This window comes from Ochlerotatus camptorhynchus, unplaced genomic scaffold (assembly GCF_037179485.1).
Source record: "Ochlerotatus camptorhynchus isolate MF236.1 unplaced genomic scaffold, CSIRO-AGI_Acam_v1.1 ptg000325l, whole genome shotgun sequence".
Taxonomy (NCBI): Eukaryota; Metazoa; Arthropoda; class Insecta; order Diptera; family Culicidae; genus Ochlerotatus; species Ochlerotatus camptorhynchus.
In genome coordinates this window covers 965,991-971,990 of record NW_027040813.1, presented here as the reverse complement: position 1 = coordinate 971,990, position 6,000 = coordinate 965,991, and positions in this window count along the sequence as shown.

Here is a 6,000-nt window from a genome sequence, read left to right as displayed (position 1 = left end):
GGAAAGCTAAGAGATTTGCATTTCCGTAATACGCCCATATTCTCGTTTAACGTACTGTCCGGACGTAAACGAGAATATAGGTGATAGTATGGTCATATGGTTTCGTACATCCAATTATGTTCTTATCAGGCATTGTCATAGTCACACAGCCAAGAACCGAGCGGAAAAAAAAGAACAACACAAAATTCACTATTAGATTGGTTATACAAATTATGGAACTCGAACGAGTAACAACAAAGGTTCCAATGCCTATCAGAATTAATTCTTTCTGGTACATGGTGAACAGATTACACCGAAAATGGTTCGGAACACCTAAAGCTGTTCACGCTCTTAATCAAATGAATGTTAATTGTTTAACAAATTAACCAATATCCACACAAAACGCCTGACATTGGATAAACAAGCAAATTAAATTTACATAGCAACCAAGCAAATAAACTAACGCTAGATATTTCTTAAGTATTTTTAAGTATTTTTGGGTATCTTAGATATCACTAATACCCCGTTCACATTACAGCGTATATCACGTGATATACGCTGTCTTGCAATGAGCACTCATACATCTAGTTTTCACTGGAAATCCTATGTATGGGTGCTCATTGCAAGACAGCCTATATTACGTGATATAGGCTGTAATGTGAACGGGGTATAAGATCTTTATATGTATATTAGGAAAAATACAAAGTTTAGAGTGGGATGCCCCTAGTTTTTTCACAACCTTCTTCGCTAGCGAAATTTCATGATTTTTCGCGTGCTTCAATTTTCGTTTCGCTTCGACCTGTATACTAGGCTTTAATGCGAATCACAAAATATTAATTATCTAAAATCAATATTTTAGACTATTTTCAAATGTAAGTCGATATGTCCAGCAACAAAATGTGTTTTCCATGATTGTATTAAATAACAAATAATAAGTTTGCATGATTTATTCTCAGATTTGGTGGCTGTCAGACTTGCCCGTTTCTATATAGGCGCAGCGAAAGAAAAACAAGTGTTTAATTAAATACTCTCCGTAAAGTAAGAAGCTACGGCTGGTGGTGATTGATCGCTAGGTTCCGGTTAATATTCCAGCTCTATTTGGACGAGAGTTCGATTCGCAAAATTCGCGCACAGAAATTCCATCAGCCAGCGGGCTGATCCTTCTCCAAACTCATGACCCAAGAGTACAACTTGGGACGAGTTCGGTTCCATTGTCCGGGGAGGCTTTTCCCGGGGCTATGATCAGCAGTTTGGCACCTTCCAAGCTACTATACACCGACACCTGGTTGCTCTTCTGCGTCGGATTCAATCGTTTTAACCCCGGAAAGTGGATGTGCGTTGCCATCTCCTCCATGATGCGCTTGATGCTTTTGTCCCCGTGACCGATTATGAACGAGTGGTCCATCGTTTATTTTAATGAGATCGTTGAAAACTGACAGCGATTATGGCAGAGTGCTTCGCGGTCGACATAAAAACTGCGAGAAGCTGCACGGCTTGCTTGATAATTTGTGTGCATGCAGAAGGGATAAGTTGGGAATAGAAAGAATAGATTTGATGGATTTAAATTTTGGGCACGTTGAAAATTTTATGAGAGATTTGGGTAAAAATGGGATAATCTTGAAGTGTCGTTCCCCCTGATTAATTTATTTATTTATTCTGGAGTAACATGTCAGAAGGGCCTAACTCGAAAATGTAAACAAACTTTTTTGTGCACACCAAATTTTTATCGCTGGAAATCAGCAATTTTTTACTGAATTTTGCCGAGCTGAAATTTCAGTAATCATTTCAGCAAAATAAAATTACTGAAATTTCCAGAAATGTGAAATGTCATTCTGCTTGACAGAGATTTACTGAATTATCAGCATATTTAATAGATTAGCTGAAAATTAAGCTAATTCGACAACCGCATAATTTGACAGCACTTTGCTGATAGAATTCAGCAATATTTATCATTGTACCGAAAAATCAGTTTTTTAGTTTTAATCATGCTGGTTTATTCAAAACAAAATTAATATCGGTTTATCATTGAATCATTTTGATTTATTTTAACAAATTCAATTTAATTCCCATACCTTATCGTAAATCATTTCAACATATTGGTTGCTGTTGGTGGTGGAAATCTGGTGCCCTTATGGATGTTTTTTGATGATATGCTGCTTCAGACTACTGAACTTCTGGTAGCTCATCCTGCAACCTTTTTTAGTGCATGTGAAGTGAACAAGCTCCTTATCAATATGATGTTTATTCTCGTGCACTTTTAGGTGTCGTCGAAGTCCATCAATATATCCCTCAACCAACTGATGGCAGTAGACACACTTCAGGGTGTCTGCCATTGCTTTCGAGGCTGAAGAAATCACAAAATTATATTTAATTATTTTTCTTACCAAACAACTCATCCACGTCACAACGGTCAGCTTTCAGATTCAGCAGAGCTTCCTGAACTTCCGGATACATTACGCACTTAATTTGTTGCAGAATAATTACTCAAAAACACACGCGCACTACACTCAGCGTAGTCGAAAGAAAACATTGACGGCTTTTATTTTTTTTTTATTTTGACAGAGTGAAAACGAGACGATGAAATATGCTGAATTTTCAGCAATCTTGTCAAGTTGCTGGTTTTCAGTTAAAACGAACCAAATTGCTGATTTTCAGTAAAATCGTAGATTGCTGATTTCTTTTCAGTAAACCATTTTGCTGAAATCTTTGATCAATTTTTGGTGTGTGTGTTTCGCATGTTGACGTGGGCATTTTTTGCTTCCATTAATAAAAAAATGCGTAAAATACATGAAAACATATATAAATTATTTTGAAAGAAAAGGCCTAACTCACATTACTCAATTCAGTGCCAACATTTCAAAGGGGCGTAATTGCATTTGTAAACAATGGTTTTAGTCGTCGATTTCTCGCGATTGAAAGCTTACTCATAAAAATGAATGACACCAGCAGGTAGCGAAATGTTTCCTGTACCAGCTAGCATTGGTAATCTGGAAGGGTGGGCTTTTATTTGCGAGAAATCGACGGCTAAAGCCATTGTTTACAAAAGCAATTACGCCCCTTTGAAATGTTGGCACTGAATTTTTGAGTTAGTCCCTTTTAGTGCAAAAGGGTATAATTAGAATCGGAACTTTTCACGAGATAGGCCTTTTTGTTAAAAGTATTTGTTTATATTATTTTCTCTCTCATTGTTGTATTTCTTTCATTATTTTTCGTATTAATTGCAAGTCGAATTAATTGTTCGTGATAATCGCCGGTCAGTTTATTATGATGGAGAACAATCGTGAGCATAGCAGAGGATTACAGCTTTTGCTGGGTAAACATGCTTTTAATTCGTGATTGTAGCCGAGATTGTAGCATTATTTAAAAATATTCAATTCCAAAAGCGGCAGAAGTTGTCCCCAAGGAAGACATTGATGTCAATATCGGTGTTGTTTGCGAAACACCAACCGTTGCGCAGTATGAAGAAGTGAATTTCACAGGCTTTCTGGCGTCTGGAAATTGTTCCCGGAACACGAGTGTCTCTTTCGCCAATATTGCTGCATCAACTCCAATTAGAGAATTTGGAGATCCAGTGATATTTCCTGCTCTGGACCTTTCCCAGTCCTTCATAGAAGAACCACCATTCGATTTGTCGTACAGAAGCAATGAGACGTGTAGTGTTCTCGATACCCCACTGGACTTAGCTCCTGTCAGTCATAACGAACGTACTGCATCTATGCCAGTGAATGACTGTGCTCCACTAAATTTGGCTCCTGTGAATAAAATCATTTCTAGATTGCCTATTACATTCTATCAATCGGTTAACAGCAGCCAGCAAGCTTATGCTCGTAGCCCTCTCGCACATCTGGACATGAATGTTATTACACATTCTCACACAGGTCCGTACAAAAACAGCAGTGCTGTTACGGTACCAAGTCCGGCATTAGCTCGCAGTATTGGTTACAAAGTCACGATATGCAATGCACGATACTTCTGCCGGTAGTGTCCAAGCCGTGGCTCAGCTGGAACATTCAATCACCAGTGCTCACACAGTAGAGAAAAGTCAGCCAATGCGAAACACGGATTTTTACGACACCAGTCGTTCAGGTACTTCATTTAATGATCGCGATCATGGACATAGTATTAGCATAGAGGTAACTCTAAGACCACTGGGTCCCGAAGAAAATCATTATTATTTTTGGCTCACTCAGTACCAGAACAACGGTCCCAAGCAGTCCCAAGCTATTTCACTCACCCCTGCATGTTCTGCATGAATCCACACACCCCTGATGTTATCTGTCAAACTTTCATAGAGTTCTCCAGATGCACAAAAGTGTGCGTGAGACCGCGCGCTACCTTTTTAAGTAGTTGTGATATCGCGATACCTTTTTGGTTCTTCTTCTTATTCATTTTTATATATGGATGGTGGATTTAAGTGTTCGTGAGATTGCGCTTGGAGATCTCTATAGCGAATCAAAACAAACATAGTGTAGTAATAGAATTTCAACTAGAATAGGGTAGGTTAATCGTTTGCTTGGGACCAATAGGCTACTAAAGTGGTGAGCCAATTTAAAATCGTTAGTTTCGTATTGATTGTTGGTATTAATTTATGTTCAGAAAAATCAGCGGGAATAGATCAGAAGAAGGAAGCTCCGCTAATCACAGATGAGGACTGGATTCCACGAAGTGATGAAAATGATGATGCGGTTCCAGCTGGGAGAGACATATTTTGACCGGTGACCAGATAATCTTGGAAAAACCGAGGGAAAAAACAGATAAAAGTTTATATCGTAATCCCACACCAGGTCATTTCAGCGTTCAGTACCTCGTTGGAGATGGAAAGGCTGTTGATGTGGCTACGGTAGTGCCCGATTCCAGCGAAAATTTCGATGATTTCCTGCTACTTGGTTTACAACGATGAAACCGTGTGAAACCGAACTTTTTGTCAGTGCGAACCTGAACCTGAGGTAGGTTTTAAAAACAAACGATCAAACTGACGTTTGTCAGAAAACAAGCAGAACCGATCCTGATACTCGATCCAGGTTGGAACTGAATAATAAAGAAATTCGCTATTTGAAAACTCAAAAATTTGGGCCTGTAGATAACACTATATAACCTGTTGGCTTTTTTTACGATGGTTTTGGATTTGCTGCCAAGAAGTATTTTTGACAGTAAAACAATTTGGTTTTGAAAATATGCGCTTTTAACATAACCAGTCGATAATGAAAGAAACACTTTCAAACCAATTACATTGCTTTCATTTTGAATATTTTCATCGTTAAAACTACGAAATAAGGGAAACTTCCAATTTGAAAACGAATAATTTTTAAATACACGATTTTCGTTTTTTGTGTGTATGCCATTCATCGCATCGTCAAATGCCATTTATGATATAAAGGAAGTGACACTTTGGCAAACAGAGCCTTTTCAACAAATTCCCAGCACCACTCCAGGGTAGCGTAATACATGTTCCGTGTGAATCTGGTGCCCTACTAGAGAAATTCAATTTTGAATCGATGATCTAGCGAAACGGCATTCTTGCCCGTTGGAGACCTTCCGTTTGAAGTCCAAATTAGGCTTTTCCGGCGAAACAACCACAGCTGATGCAGTGAGCTTACTCCATCAGTTCCGCCGGTTGTGGACGATGGGATGGAGGAAACTGTTTCGGGAAAACAGTGATGACCTTCAGTGGGAGTCTATATGAATGTCGAAAAACAATATAAATGTGAGTTAAATTGTTTTCCCAATAAGATCCATTAAACCAACAATAACTTCAACGATTCACAGATTGACTTACTTTTAAAAATATGTTGTCCCAAATTTCTGCAGCAGACGGCTGACCAAATTTCCACTATCGGAAAAGGCGGCAAATGAGAGTTCAGTGCTGCCAGTAAAAACGACCCCTAAAGATATATTTTTGACAGTTGTACAACTTTACTTTCAAAAATGTACTTTTAAATTTACAAGTCGGAAGTTTAGGAAACTTTTAATTTGAAAATGCATCATATTTATTGATACAATTTTAGTTTTTTGTGTGTAGGA